The 16,978-nt window shown below is 34.1% G+C and overlaps 1 protein-coding gene across 2 annotated transcripts in view; it reads right to left on the reverse strand.

Moving 5' to 3' along the window:
- The window catches only part of CADM2 (cell adhesion molecule 2), a 664,728-nt gene that overhangs the window by 603,079 nt on the left and 44,671 nt on the right, over positions 1-16,978 (reverse strand). The window lies entirely within an intron of this gene.

Genomic DNA, 16,978 nt, shown 5'->3' on the forward strand with positions numbered 1-16,978 from the left:
TAAAAAAGCTAGTTTATCAGTTGTTTGCTCTCTTTGTGAAACTGTCCTTTTGAATGAATACTGAACTCCTCTAAAATGTGGGGGGTTTTTTGAAAGGTAATTTTATGACTACATATTCTTCCATTTTATTCTACCTATGTGTGGTTTCTGCTAATTTATCACAGAAAGAACTAAAAACATTAATCACAACCAACCAAAAGGAACCTTATGATGTATTATTTAGGCAACTGACAACGTACAAACATTTAAATATATTTTTTCTGTATATAATTAAGTATAGGTCTACAGGCTTCTGTCATCTTGAATATTTAAGAACTATTGTAAAAGTTCTCTGGAAAAAATGGAAGGAAGAGATTTCTACCACAACATAAGGTCTCTATAAATCAAAGCTTTATTGACCAGTTTCTACTTTTCCATCTAAAAATTTCCACAGAGGAAAATTTACCTCTTAAAAAAAGATAGCCTAGCTTAGAACCAGGAGGAAAAATAATACCACCTTTATTCCTTTGATCAGCATTGTATTTCACAATCTAGTTTGCACACAAAGAAGTATCTATTATACTTACCTTATGTACAGAAAAATGCTAACTACTTTCCTCAAATGCAATGATTCTTAATTGGAATTTTTTTTAAACCTGTTGGAGTTACTTTGAAAAACTGAATTCTCTGAAAGAATCCCACTTGTGGGTAGAGAACGTTGCTGATTAAAAACAATCAAACAAAAAACCTACACAACAAATCAAAGTATCCTACGTCTACTGCATTGAGTATTTACTTTTCCTGTATGTGCATCTCCCTTCTAACTGACTGAAATTGACTGCAGTCATGGTGGAGCTTCACAAAAACATTATTTTCCTCTTCTTTTGCTAGACATAGAGGGATTACACAGGGTTGACAAGGTTCTGGAATAATGCAAATTCCTAAAGAAGGACTAGAGGATGACGTACATCTCTGCCCTTCAGCTCCAGTTGTGATCTTCCCTATGCAGTCAGATTATGTGAAAACATATGCAAAAAAAAAAAAAATCAGAAAATAGCCTCTTTTAAAGATACCTGCCATTAGCTCAGTTAAGAGAGGAAGCAACTCATGAACACCTCAAAGACAAGTGGAGAAATCAGTCATTACCTGAACAACTCTAACAGCTAAGAAGAAATATACCCAAGATGTACAACTACAGAGCAGTTCTAACTTGCTAATCATGCTTAGCTGTATTATGGTTATAAAGACTCAAAAGAACAAGATGCATAAGAATGTCACATTCTTTAAAGACAAAAGATACTTTCAGTAGTTAAAACATGATGTATCTGTATTAATATTACCTCATGTAGCAGACTATCAAAGAAAAAAATGCCTTAAAATTTGAAAGCAGAAAACTTGCATAAAATCCCAAAACAGAAATGGATCACAATAATTTTCACTTACTAGAAAATCTGACTGCATGCTTGTCACATTCTAACACTGTTATTTATCTCAATTGCTATACTTTCCAGTGGGGTTCTTTTGATTCATTTTCAACTGAAACACAGTGGCTAATTATGCGAATTTCTGCCCTAGCAAAAACTATACAATCTTCAAAATTGCTCCAGCTCTTTTCTGTAGGTATAAATAGGACTATAGTAACTTCTTCAGTGTGTAATTTGTTAATAGCTCCCTCTGAATACTGGAAAATTTTCCTTTGTTTCTGCTAAGAATTTCTTGACCTAATTCGATACACAATATCAAGCAATCTCATCAACTCATGAATGGTTTTCCTTTTTCAAAATTTTGATTTTTTTGGAATATGAACTAAGCAGAGATGACTTCTTACTTTAAAATGAAAACAAAAAAAAGTGTGACCCCTTTTTTTCCATTTCAGCTAAGACAACCAAGTTAATTATCGAGCTCATCTTTCAACCTCATACAGGCCATCACTTCTGCTGCACAACAATCATCTGAAAATGTTGCACAGGTTTTCTTATATGTTAAGCAGCTTAGAATGTTTGCTCAGTAGTTATATTTCGACAACATTTCGACATCTCTTTGAAGCCCTAATATCCCTACTACTTGATTTGACTTTTTATCTACTATAAAATGAAAACGGAAGAGAATAAATAATATAAAAAATACTTTCCCAGAATAGAAGTGCCTGAAAGTATACATATCTTCAAATTACACAGTGAATAGTTTCAAGTATTGCAGTAACCCAGCTCTCTGAGTAATGCTCTACAACAGCTGTACACAAGTTAAGTGACTTGAGAAGCCAAGAAATGCACAGAGAGGATATATATGCCTAAGCAGAGTGATAATAAAAAAGATAAAACTTTACAAGATTTTAAGCAAAATGATCAAAACAAGCAGACAAAAAGAAGTAGTGAAAGGTCTATATAGAACCCTTCACTTTTCCGCTGTGACCCTGAAGGCATGCCTCCAGCGTGAGTGTCTATTTGTGCAGTGCCCACCTCAGCTGCAGCACCTGGAGCTCTCTCACACACCCACGCTTCAACCCTGTAGCAGCTCCCTCCAAAGGGCTCCATCTTTTGGGAGAATAATCATACAACTACATCAATGACTTCCACAGCCATCAAGGGATTAATTACATTAAATTTGATCTGATTTTGTGTAATCATAACAAAGTTAGGGCACAACATTAAAAAAAAAAATCTGTTGAACAAGGATTGGTTCAAGAAACGCAAGTACACATCCTTTACTAGAGGTTTCAAATACATACCCTTTGGGAAAAGTAAAGGGCAGACCTGAATGCTTCATCCTTTCTTATGCTCATGTGTTTATACAACTTACAGAACAACATTTCTCTATCAGACCACAAGTCTGGGGAAGTTTAAAAGGTTAGCAGAACATAAATGCTTTTACACAAGCAAATATGAATCTACTTGAGTGCAAGCTTCTATGTGGTTATATTTGATGATTTGTCCCCTGGGCAAGCTAAATTGAAATCATTAGGTTTAAACTGATTTAAGAACATCCAAACACAAAGATGTGCTTTTATGAAAAAACATCTACTTCAAATTACACCTTTTAATTAAAAGTAATTCCTTTTTGTGGGTGAAGAATGACTGAACCTCACTAGCTATGAAGTTTTTGTCCTTATTTCTTTTGTCGCCATTTTTCTGTTCTCCTCCATCAAATATAGGTAGCTTCTGCACTGAGCTTCAGTGTTCAAGTTGCTGCTATATGCACAATGCAGTACTTTATGTTCATAAATTTGAAACAGATCCTGGAATCAATCAGTCCTCTCTGCCTCTACCCACAAATGCAGTATACCAATTCCAAGAGAAATCCCATTAAAAGAAAGAAAGAAGCTTAAATCTTATCTTAAATTCATTTTACTTGATTCCTATCAATTTTCACATTACTTCTCATGTTAAGATATATAAAGGAACACAAACATTTTAATTCCTGTAATAATTTCTTGATTCAATAAACTAATTTTAATATAAATTAATTTCAAGAGAATAGATAACTGCATTTTGTACAACCTGCTTTAAGAGTGGAATGTATCTTGATGCCCAAGTATTGCAAACATCTTTTAATTTTCAGAATTTTTATGTAATGGGATTCAGTGAAGTAATGATGATGATATGCTTAAATTTTTAAGAAAACCCTGGAAAAGGCATTTAAATTATACTCTTTATTTTTATTTAATTCAGTAAAATTCATTTTAAATAGTAAATAATATCCTGAAGTCACTTTCTTGTGATACAGACCAACGAAAGTGCTTCATAAAGCATTGACTTATTTGATGTCCATTGCATCAGACTTGCACATTTCTACGTTCTGATTAAAGTAGATATTTGAAATGAAAGGTCTTCAACTAGTAATCCCCCAAGCCAAAGCTCATTACCTAGAGAAACATAAATCACAAACAGTCCCAAAATTGCAGTCTCGCAAAACCCTTCTACCCTCTCAGAAGAATCACTATCCCAAACTGTACCCCATACCCTAATTTATGTGTGTGAGAACAGATTTGCAACAAACCAATATATTAAAACTTGGATAAGCAAAATATCCACAGTTTTCTGTCTAAATCAGCATAGGCCCTATCCAGCATAGACCTGTGAATCTTTCATCCTGCATCACAAAATAAATTTGGCCTCTAAACATTTCTTACTTGTTTTCAGTTGTTTTGGCATTTGCTTTTATCAGTTAATATGGCAAAAGATTTAAACTACATTAAATATTCAGAAACTTAGGGTCCAGCACTCCATAAGAAGATAAGTGTAGCACTCAAGCATCAAGCAACTTTAAATACAACTTTATGATTAACTTTATGGTTTTATTATTTGACAGGTAACATAATACCCCTAAAGGTAGAACACACAAACATATCAGTCAATGGTTATGAGATCAGCATCAGCTAATTGAAATATCCAAGCAGTTTCTGCTAGGGAAGAGGATGACTTTGAGATACAGTTATAAAATGTAAAGAAAATAATCGTAACTACTGATGCAGACATACACATGCAGTATGATTATGATCCACCCATTACTTATTTAGAGAAAACAAAGACAGAAATAGAGCAGAGAACACACTAAATCTTCATCCGAACAGTCTATCCAATCAAAATTTTGTTCTAGGAAAGCCTGTTAGGTCTTCACTAGGAAGAATGAAATACAGTATGGCAAATCCTTTCTAACAATAAAAGACCTTGCTAATTAGAGTGGCACTCAATACCCAGAAAACAGGAAAATTATTTTTGTAAATAATTCTTAAAATACTAGCTTTATTCTTATGAGCGAAAGAAATACCATATTTCTATTTCTCTGCATTTCTCTTCCTTATTTCCTGTCTATGAATTTAGAAAATCATCATATACAATATTCCAATACAGTATGTTCCAGAAGAATTTTTTGCACAGCATCTGCAAATCAACACAACTATACTAAATTCCACAGACATATGAATTTAGACCAGCTAAGACCGATCTTGCAGCCCAGTAAATACGGTGTTTTCATTGCTTGTTAAAGGCCACAAGCATTAAGTTAACCTAACAATGCATGCCTCAGGATCTGTCAGACTTCATCTGGACTTGTCTTGGTTTCCTCGGAGCTTTGTTTCAGCTTGTTTAGCTGTGGCAGCAGTTGTCTAATGACCTGGTGACTATTACCTACTTTTAGCTCTTCTTTAGCCTTGTACATTTTTTTAGATGAAGTACTTACCGTTGGAAGCATTTTTGTAACTGATACTAATAACAAATAGGTATTCTGTGTAAAGTGAACTACCTATTACCCTAGAACAAAATCACGAAGAGAAGTACAGACATGGGATAATAGCAATGCCCTTGAAAATACAGAAAATACTGGAGCCCAAAGACGATAAACAACTCTCCAATAATCAGTTACTGGTCATTAAAAGATTTCAGCCTTGAGAGTCAGGCAAATCCAGTTTTGGGGTAACAACAATTATCCCATATATATCAGAAGGACACCCGATATACTAACTTCAGATATATTCAGGAACAGCAGACCAGAGAAGAAAGGAGAAAGTATGGAGCATGTTACTAAGGCACAAAAGTGAGTCCAGATGGATTCTACAGTGAGGAAGAAACTCCCACCTACCATGAGCAGCAAGTACTCCTCCAGCTGAAGGACTGGGGTTGTTGGTAACTCACCGTAACACTCTCCCAAGACTGTAGTCCAGCTAAGTAGTTGGTTCTGCTCCAGTCCCACAGGAGCAGAAGAAGGATAAGCATCACACCAGAGAAAGGGATGGCTATAAAGAAGTTTGTCTGTTGTGCCTGTACATAACTTTATGAATCACGAAGGATTGTCAATCATGCAGTCTCTCAACCAGGAAGTTTCGATCATAGTAGCTGCTTGCTTTTTAAGGCTACTCTGGAATTTAAATAACTATTTTAAGAATATCTATTTATCTAAATATTAGGACAGAAACTGAAGAAATCAAGTCCTAGTCAGACTCTCAGATACAACTCGGGATCTAAGCTAGAGCTGCATTCTGCCAGTGGAACCATATTTTTGAGAGCTAATTCAGACAAAGGCAGTATTGAAGAGTACAAAAAGCTTGAGTTAGTAAAATACAAATGAATCATCTTTTTGCTCCTTCTTTTAACAGTGTCTTTTAGACCTTCAAAAAAATACCTAAAAACTAAAAGCTTTTTCTGCTGAAGATCATAGACACTAACAGACAAAAAAATTTGAAGTATCTCATCTCTTAAATTTTAGCATTCTTCAGGTTGCACTATAAAATAAGACACTCACTACTAAATTTAGTATTCTGCTTCTTCTGAAGTCAAAAGATCATTGAAAAGCTACAGGAGAACAAGTGGGACTAATCTCTCCAAACCAAACAGGTTTAACAACCCTCTGAATACATGAAACAGTGACAACTAAAATACATAATTGTCAGGAATTAAACATTAAGATCTTGTTATCTTAATATGCTATTTACTGATTATTCCAAGAAAATCTCAGAAACAACACAGCTCTGATTAGGAAAGCGTTTTAGAATGCAGTAAATAAATCTAATCAATATTTATAGTTAGAGAACACTGTAACTATTGTTAGTAAGACTGTGCAGGTTAACACAGAAAGTACAAAATGTGAGCCTGTGCTAAGAGACACAGATGTATTAAGAATTACCAAAGTCATCAAGAAAAAAAAATATGTTATTTATTTTTTCCTTCTTTTCAAGCAGCCATCTAGGGATAATAAACAATATCATGAATCTTAAAAGCTTGCAATTAGAATTCTTAGAGCAGTCAATGCTCCATGCAATTTAACAGAAAACATCAAACACTTTTGGGAAGCCTTTCCAAATTGTATGGTTCCTTCTCAAATAGAAGCCCACCCAGTTTCATGGAGTTCAGCACTATGAAAGTTACCATTAATTGGGTATGGACTGCAGACATCCCAAGAGGCTCTCAACTCCAAATACATTAAACTTATACAGAATTGATCTACTTGATCTGGACTTGTGAAAAACTTGGGAAATTCTAACCAGTACATCTCCTTAGTAATGCAAGCTAGTACAAGAACATTCACTCCATACATTAATCTGAAATTCTGTAAAATTTTTCATCAAGATTGATAAAAAGCCACTACCCAAGGCAGGCAAAAAATATATAACTATATAAAATAAATAAAGACCCTGCAAACCTTCTGTGCAACTGTTCTAATAAACCATGACAATCCTCTGACACAAAATTACCCTTTTAGGACAAAATTAATTTGAGCCAGATGAATCTTTCTAGGATTCCTGTTCATGAAGGCAGACAAAATTGTAATGATCATCAGTGCCATTCAGCTTCCACTTCAAATACAAAGTGCATTTTTATGACCTTTTCCTCAGCAAATAAAATCTACTTCTTACTGCAAAGAACACCCCAAAACTTGAAAATCCTCCCAAAACCCACATTTCTCCCTGAGGAAAGGACTGATAGTTAATAAGTAGTTAATAAGAATATGTTTGTTGCTGTGTTTTGTTCTATATAAACTATTACTTGGAAATTGTTCTTATTAACTTGTTTTTATATCATGAAGTAGCTAATAACCAAAAGATCAAACATAAATCTAGTAATATTTTGGAAAAAAAAAGTTATCTGAAGAAATTTTAAAAAAATGTTTATCTCAAGAAATCCTCTAACATGGAAAACATTAGTTCCTCATTTACAGGAGTGTGAGGTTTGTTCCACTAATCAGGAATTCTTTTGCTAATATTGAAAAAAACAAATTTTAACATCACTAAAATGCATAAACGAAGTATAGGACATAAGGGAAAAGACATACAAAGGCAAAAGCCTTTCATTTTGATGAAGGCTAGAAATTAGGTATCCTTTAGATATCCTTTAGAAGAATACTTTGCACATATAAATCTGAGTGTTTTTGTTTTATTCCAAGTAGCTACTAATAGGTTAACATACATTGTCTGTATTATCTCATTAGTAATTTTTACAAAAACTGCTATAATATATATGTATAACAGCAGCATGTATCTTTACGTTCCTCTTACTCAAAGTGTTAATAATTCTGAAAACATAGTTCCTAAGTTGTAAAATATTAATTGTATTACTTCTAGTGAGTAGCTTTCATACCTAACCAATAAATAAATACATATTTCTCAACTACTTGAGAAAATTATACAAGAGCCGCTATATAAAAAAAAGTATCAGTAAATAAAAATGTCATACTTCTAGAAAGACAGCAGCTCTACTATTTCAACTGAAAAAATACAAAAAACATAATACATTTAGCATCTCCAATGACTGAGTAAACCTTAGAAAGTCAGCGTGCATGTCAGCTCTCCAGAACTGTTCACAAACAAGAGAGACCTTTCACACTGAAGAGTGTGTTTCAAATCCCAGCACTGACAATCTGCGAGAATTGAAAACAGCAGGACAAATAATTGGGTATCTGTTTGCATATTAATGACCAATATTCTATCTACAAAAATGAAAATCATGTTATTTCAATCCCAATGGTAGATAAAGATATACTATGTTTAAAGGCTGACAATTTCAGCAACTACAAAACAATGTAAATATTACTGACACTACAGAGCATGCCAAAATAATGTTCTAACTGGCTTTGCTGAAGATTATTTCAGAAGCTTTAAAACACTCCCAAATAGCAACGTGTATTTTTTCTTCACAAATTCCAACTGCTGATTCTGTCACTGTTACATAGCTTTGCCTACGCCAAATTAAAAAAAAAAAAACTCCTAAGTACGATCATAGGAAACCTCAGCTTCTACCATTCTAGTCACAAGGAATAAACAAAGAAAAAAAAATCTATCTATGTTTACTGTAATAAACTAGGCCTTTAAGATTTGCATTTCTTTAACGAAAGTGTCCCAAATTTGCGTAACATTTGTGCCAACATTTCTATAACAGTATTTTACAGACTATATTACACAGTTATCTCCTAACAGTGCCAGAAACATCACCTTTGAGAAGTAAAAGAAAAAGCAAAATAAACATGAATTTGAAATGTATCTAGAGTTAAGCTGTAAATGGGGCTTCTTTTGTTAAAACTAGATCAATTAACTATTAAATATAGGCTGACAGCATGGACTTCATTTTGTCACCACTCACAAAGTAGACTTCCTGTTTTGTCACCTATTTCCAAACTGTGTGTCCTCTACTTATGGCTAGTTCGCTAGCTTCACTGATTTTTCCATATTTTCAAGAGAGATAACTATTGAGGAAACACCCTCTCAGGTTAATTCCAGAGTAAAACCTCAAATATATTATTCATTGGGCAAGAGTCTGCCAACTGCTATCAGCTCTTTGATCATGAGCAATCTGGCAAGAACAAAGGGCATTGAAGTTAAGGGCCTTCATGTGATATCCGAAACAGCTAATTCCCTTAATTTCCTTTCTGTGATAATGAGGCTAAAAAGGCTATTACTTAAAACTAATACAAAAGGAATTTTATCTTCACATCATTTCAGAGAGTTCAACTGGTTTCAGAGGAGCTGGTGGATGAATACGATGTAATTACTAGCCTTTCAGCAGGGTTCTTCGCAAAATTCCTCTTTCACGGATTTTTCATTGACTGACCCCTATGCCCAAGAGAGGAGACAGAAGAAAGGATATCCTTTCAGGTGGTAGGAACTATTCATTTCATTATGGTGCAACAGGTGTTCTTTCCTACATATTTGAGGGAGAAATGTCAAGTTTGAAATAGGTATTTTCATCATTTCAGCAGAAAATAGAATTCTCTCTTTTCCTAAATAGTAGAATTCTCTTAAAATTATTTTAGTTTAGCTAGCACAATGAAGTTCATTGCTTTCCCCTTCCCATTCATCACGTTCCAGAGCAGGCAAAGAATGCATATATATGCATCTAAAATCTAGCATACCAGAAAAGCCTAAGAATCACTGGACGTGGTACAAATTAATCTGTCAATAAACATGGGAATAGATCGAGTGTCAAGAAAGTCTTGCTACTCTGATCATGCTAAAAAGAATCCCTTCTATCTATGCATTTTTAATGCATGTATCTCAGTACTTATGCACAACAAATATGCTATGCATAATTTACAGGATAATATTAATGAGAGCGGAAAAATCAAAGTGTAAAAAGGCTCTAATTTTAAGAGTTCATAAATTACTTAGAATGGGGATAGGATCTTTTGTATTAAGTTATATATCTGTATGTGTATGTGTATATATATATATATATGTTACACATTACAGTAACAGCTGTAACACAGGTCTCACTGAAAATATTTTCAGTGAAATAAAAGGATCCAGCAATGATAGATTCCGATTGTTCTCCTGTCCCTTATAACTTTTCCTTCCCTTTATAATCTATTATGAAACTAGGATTATTATCAGAAGAGAAAAAGCATATAAAGACTGATATAGAAGAGTAATAAGGTCCACCAATTTCTATCACTTGCATATTAGCATTCCAAATAAGAAAACACAAAAATTCTGTTCTGTTTTCACTATCCTGTAAAGGAAAGCCACTATTTCAAATCCTCCCAAACGTTCATGATAGTCAAGTATGTAAAATATCTTAACAAAATCTTTCAATTCTCTATGAAAATTCTTCTCACTTGCATATACTGTAAGTAGAATAAAGAAGACTTGCTTAGGGGTGCAAAATTTTTTCTGAAGGCAATGTTTTTTTTTTCCTTTTATGAATATTCTTGTATACTGCTGTGCAAATTTAACCTATGCTCTAAAAGCTAAAGAATCGGAGGCCTCATCATATTTTAAACTAGGCCGCTATATGAACACTTGCTTACAAAGGAAAGGTCATCTGTTTGACATCATTTGTGTTATCAGAATAAAATTGTGAGATTTGCTTTGCAAGGTGGATGGAGTAAGGAGTTTCACAAAGTAATTTTTAGAATACATGCAGAAAGATACATTTAAAAATAAAAAATACGTAGGCCTTTAAGCCTTTAGAAGGTTTAATTAGTATGGAGATAGAGCAAAGCAAAGGCACTGCAACAGCATAACTGTGGGATCAGAGTCAAATTAAAACTTTTGGCCATTGAAATAAAATGCCTCTTTCAACATGAGAAGCCGAAACATCAATGTCTCCTTAAACTAGGATATTTTAAATGACTTAATATTTCCAGTCACATTATATGTGGTTAGAAACAAAGCAAACTCACCAACATTACAGTAAAAATATATTTGTAATCTATAGGAGCTATGACCAGTAGTGATAAGCTATTTCCTTCCAAGAGGCAACCTGACAAAGGACAAACATGGGTATTAATTGTCATATTTACATGAGGCAGGTGATGCTCTTTAGTAACTCAATTTAGACCACTAACTCATTTCATGTAGGCCATTGGACAGATGGTCACAACTTTCAATCCTGTCCAGCCTCATGGCAGTTCAAACATGTGACCAAGAGGTAAAAAGCTTTGGATCCCATTAATAATCTCCATGCCATCTGTTCTCTGCAAATGAATACAACCTAGGGCAATTCCAAACATATTTTTTAATGATATTTATTTCAAATCTTTCCAGAAGCTTACTATTTACCCCATCAAGATCTCTTTGTTTGGCAAATCTTCTTCATTTGAATTAGCTATGGAAATTAGCCATTTCCATTTGAGAAGTTTTAGTTGGTATAGCTCTCCAAAACTGAATTGCCTTTTGCATGTCTTAGTTAAGAAATATGTAGTATTCAAAAGCCTCCTCCAAATTAAAAGTATATATATTACACACACACACACACAGAGAGACACACACACCAAAAATAAATATCTCAGTTAGCTATGTATGTGGATTTTTGCTTTATTGACCTTTTTTCTAAATAGAGTTTAAAAGTTAAAAATTAAGAAGTTGAAAGATTTTATTAATGTACGGCCACATTTGGAATGTACAAGTTCCAAAAATGTTTTGGCAGAAAGTGAACATAAAGCCAATTGAACAACAGAGCAGAATATTCTCAATAGTATGTACAGAGACTTCAGCTTTCCAGTCAAGATTCAGACACCTGATGTCACCAGCTCAGTTTAGACTAGCTCAGTGTTTGTTTCTTAGTAAGATTTAAAACTCACTTCAGCAAGCAATTAAAAAAGTGTAATTATTTCCCCTTTTACTCTAGTTTACCCCCAAAACTCTCATGCAACAGTAAATAATAGCTCATTCTGCAATAAGGACTGAAATCTTGTGGTAACACCATCTCCAAATTTGAAGCATGATGGAAGAAATACAAGATGTCATACTTCATCCTACTTACAGACAAGTATTGCAACCTGCCTCTCTCACATCTGCCAGGTAGGGCCTCCTGCATGCAGCAGAGAGCATGGGGTTGCATCAACACCAGTTCTTTAAATGAGTCAAGAACATAAGCAGCCAAAGGGATTGGAAGGTGGCTTTAACACATACAGGCTCTTGTTTGAACTAAATACTCAAGTAACTGAGGTTTTAACTCCCTGTAGGCTTTTCTCTTCTCCTGCTGGCAGTGATCTAAAATACTGATAAAACAGACTGACAGATCCAAGTGCAATACTTCATGAATGCTGGCAGCAAAAGCAAAGAGGTAGGCTTTTAAAAACAGCTATCACAGTACTGCTCTTAAGTCTGAAAAACTTAAATTGAGGCAGGATTCTTGTTCCATAGTCACCTGTTGCTCTCTTGATTTCCTCTCCACTCCTTAGAAAGTTATTTTCAAGAGTTCAAAAGAAAAAAAATTGAAAAAGAACAAGCCACTTTAAGGATTAGCAGAAGTAAAAAAATAAACCCAAAACAAAAAACATGCATCAAATTGCATGTGTCACTGCATAACACAAGAGTGAAAAACTTCATCTTTTCAGAGAGGCTAAGAAAAGAAAGAGGTTTAAATGCTTTTTTTTTTTTCCTCCAGAAAGAAAAGTTATCTTATTATAATCAAGAGCAGCTGTCCAATATCCTTGGACAACTTATGTAAAATATATGGCTGAGGATTAAATATGCTTTGCCCCCATGCTCTCTAATGATACTCAACTGTAAAGGCAAGAAAGCATAAAGCAAAACCTCAAATTTCAATGAGTGTACTTTTTTCCAACTACTCTAACTTAGAAACTAGCAGTGATAAAGTCCCTGACATCCTTTGCCATACCAGCTTTTTGCATATTACTTCAAAACAGCCTTCATAGAATGATGAAATCCAAAGTCCAACGCAACTGGGGTGTGTGAGGGTAAGAAGGGAAAAGAAGGAGGAGAGAGCAGAACAGAGAATACTATGAGTAACAAAATTAAATCTCTTGAATATATTTAGCTCCTCATAAAATGCACTAGGAACTTTCAGCTTTTTTATTAGTACTAGTCTTTTTTAGTATTCAAATCTAAACACAGAAATCTTTATATAAAAGGAAAGAATAATGAAGCAATAGAAAATGTAACTTTCCACCACTCAACTTCTTGTATTTTAGGTGAGAGTTCCACTTTCCAGAAAATATAACACATGAGAAACTTTAACAATTCATATAAGATAGAGATATGAATTTGCAATGATTTCTATTCCTTTTTTATTTCTATTTTATGCAACGAGCAATACAGCTTCTTACAAAAAGATACAATTAAATCACTTTATAAAAAGTTTTACGAGTAGCAGATGTTAACTGAAATGTCGTCAAATGCAGAGCAAGATGTGATCATAATACAGACCAGGGGCTACAAAGTCATGTGACTACTTATACAACAGCCTTACTAGGCTGAATGAATGGATACCTACACCCTCGCTGCTTGCATGAGTACGGCCTCTGGAGTGGGAAAGGGATCAAAACAAAAAAAAATTACATAGAAGAATTATTAATTTTAATCTACAAGACCCCAAATTCTGTCTACAAGATCCTATTCCATAAACATTTTCTCTTCCCTTTTTATCAGAGCAGTGTTCAGAAATTGTTCAAAATAAAAACCTGCACTTTCACAAAAGATGATTATGTTGTTTGAGTGTAGTCAGAAAAAAAGGAAACAAGTGCTACTTTATAGAGGAGTATTTTGTGAAACCTCCTGTCACGTCTCAACTCAGTAAATATTTGGATGATATTCTTTCAACAAATATGACAAAACAGTAGGTTTATTACAAACATAAAACTTAAAAGCATACATACAATATAGCAGTAGCCAATTTTTTTCATCCAGCAAATTCTGTTTGCAAATATTTCAGCCATCTTGCTTATCTAACAGATCTAAAACAAATCTCTTGAAATCAAAGAGACTGTTGAAGCAAATAATGGTGATAGGTTTCAGAGAAACACCCAAGCCAAAAGAAAGAATTGTACAGGGAGCCACACAGTTAAACTCAATATAGAGTAAACACAGTCTTTGAAGAGAGTAAGTTTTACTGCAATATTGCAATCACAGCCAAGAAATACAAAAGGCTAGTAAATATATTTAGTTACCAAAATTAATTGATATCTTTAAGGCAAAGACTGCCAAATTCTAAACTCAAGTATACAAAAAAGCCAACCTCTCATCCTGGAATCAAACATGCATCTAAACAAGGCTCAGAGGTAACAAGAGAAATATGTAAGTTTTAGTTACAGAGAATTCTACTTTCAGTTAACACTGACTATTTGAAAAATATCACCCATATTTTAACTGCTTACCCATATACACTCTATTAAAAAAAGTAAGTCTCGGGAATGTAATGACATGTTCAATCCAGAAAGAAATTAAGTTAAGCATAAGATACAGACAGTTCCAAAGTAAAAATGATTTTTTTAAAAAACACTCAATAATTAGTTGGAAAATATCTGCTTAGGTTGTTCTGTTGAAACAAGTCTCAACAGCTACAAAGAACACAATATAATAACCTTCAACTCTGCATTTAAAGCCACAACTAACACATTGCTGTCACACTTGTTTTTACCAGCATGAAAATAACAGTGCTGTATTACATTGAGTCTTCCTCTGCCCTCACCCTTCTTGGGGAGGAAGTGGAAAGTGTAAATTACCAACCATTTCACGGGAATTTATTTGTGTTTTAGTATTTTCATAAAAAACTAATGTAAAAATACCCAGCAATTTTTTGTACTGTTATTTTTTAAAACTGTTTTTAAAATGTATTTTTTCTTATTTTACAGCATTTTGTCTTTAAGAGACTAATTCTCAAAATACAAGAACCTCCTAAGCCCCAGAGCCAGATACATGCATTCTTCCAGTGCTAAATTAATTTGCTAACAGTAATGTAGTATATTTGAAGGTCTGAGATACGCAGGAGCTATAGATCTTACTACAGACTTGAAGCAGTCTGTATTCTTGTGTGTCTCCAAACATATTCTGAATTGTACTACATGGTTTTAATACGTTTGCTGAAATAACCGCTCTAAGAAAGAATTCTAATGAACTTAGAGAAACACAAATATAAGGAAATATGACGTAATATATTCATATGTGATGACATAAACAACAAACAAAGCTTTATCAGGCTTAAGTTATTGAGGGCTGACTGCATAGAAATTTTACTTATTACTATTTTGCCCTATAAAATACTTAGATTTAAAGTAAGTATTTGGGAATATAATATATTTTATAATCTGTATCTCCAATTACTTCAAAAAAAAAGTCAGTTTCATTCTTTGTAATGGGAGATTTCTCCACAGCTGTAAGGAAAGGAGACTATAAAATGTTGTGCATGGGGGTGGTAACAATAATAAAGAATTGACAGTGTAATAAAGCAAGAATGGAATTCTTTGCATCTTAGTGTGTATTTCATTAATAAAAGAGTCATTTTCTCTCTTTATGCAGTAGCTTTGTGAATCTTCCATTGTTCTTCCACCCCCACCACCACACCCCTCTTCAAAAATCTCAAAATTTAGTTTGGTAATGACTGACGGCAGCATTAGTTTAACTTCACTTCCTGCTTGAAAGAGAATGCTTCACAATTGGTACAGATTAATTTCAAGGAGCACAGACAGCAAGGCAGAGAGGTCTCATCATGATATGCAGAAGATAAATGAAGAGAAACACAACTGCTATTCTAAGAGATCCTTTCTCCTTTGGTATCTTGAGCTTCTTTCCATACAGAGAGAAAAAGCACCAGAAAAGTAAAACAGGACAAAGACCTAGTGAGAAAGGAACCTAAATCACACTAAGTAGCCTTATTGCCAAACTTCTGTTAGAGTGGTTTTACAAGTGCAACAGATTTTCCTTGAAATTGTCATTAATTCTAATGCAATTCCATAATGGCTTTAAAAGATTGTTTTTCTGAGCATTCAGACCTATTCATTCATTGGTTTATATATCTATTTTCCCACTTCAAGTAAAATATAGTCTCATAAGACAAAATTTTTGAAATATCATCAAGGTGAACCAGATGATTTCTGGACTGTTAGGGTTAAGTTTTACAGCAGTTTTACTGAACTCTTCTTCCAACCTTTTTTGTTTTCAAATACATCGATAACCAACCAAGCACATAACTCCATTTTTTGAAAGAATCTACCTACCTTAAGAAAAAGAACTGCTGCAGAGTTATACTAAAAATGGCACATTCGTAAGCTAAACTGATTTATTACCTTAAAGAACAACCATAAGGAGCTTGCTCAGTTTACAAGAAAAGATTAAGTTATTTTTAGCTTACAATCCCACAAACTTAAACCTGGATATTAAGTGCTGGTAGTAGTCTAGATTATTCACTGTAAAAAAGTTCTTAGATAAAATATTATCCCATTTCCTACCTATGAAGCCTCCCTTTTCAGAAAGCATCTTCAAATCTACCGAAACAGTCACGACCACAATAGTTCAATTGCTTTAAATCCTAACCCTTAAATCTACAAAAATTCACAAACCTCACTTTCAAGGAGCAGCAAGAGCAGGGCTGTTATGCACAGGCGGGATGCAAGTCACCCCATGGCAGGCAGTGACACTGCACAGCCCCACACATCTAAGTGAGGTGGGCAGGGCCAGCCCCATCCACAGCAAGTACCAACTAAAGGCATGAGAATGAGTCAGGCCTAAGGTCAGTCTGGGAAATCCTGATGATAACTCAAGACTCAGTCCCTGGAGCAGGGCTGGTGGTAGGCAGAGCTACACTGTGACCTAAGGCAGGATGGAGTCCAGCCC

The sequence above is a fragment of the Rhea pennata genome, chromosome 1, assembly GCF_028389875.1.
Source record: "Rhea pennata isolate bPtePen1 chromosome 1, bPtePen1.pri, whole genome shotgun sequence".
Classification (NCBI taxonomy): Eukaryota; Metazoa; Chordata; class Aves; order Rheiformes; family Rheidae; genus Rhea; species Rhea pennata.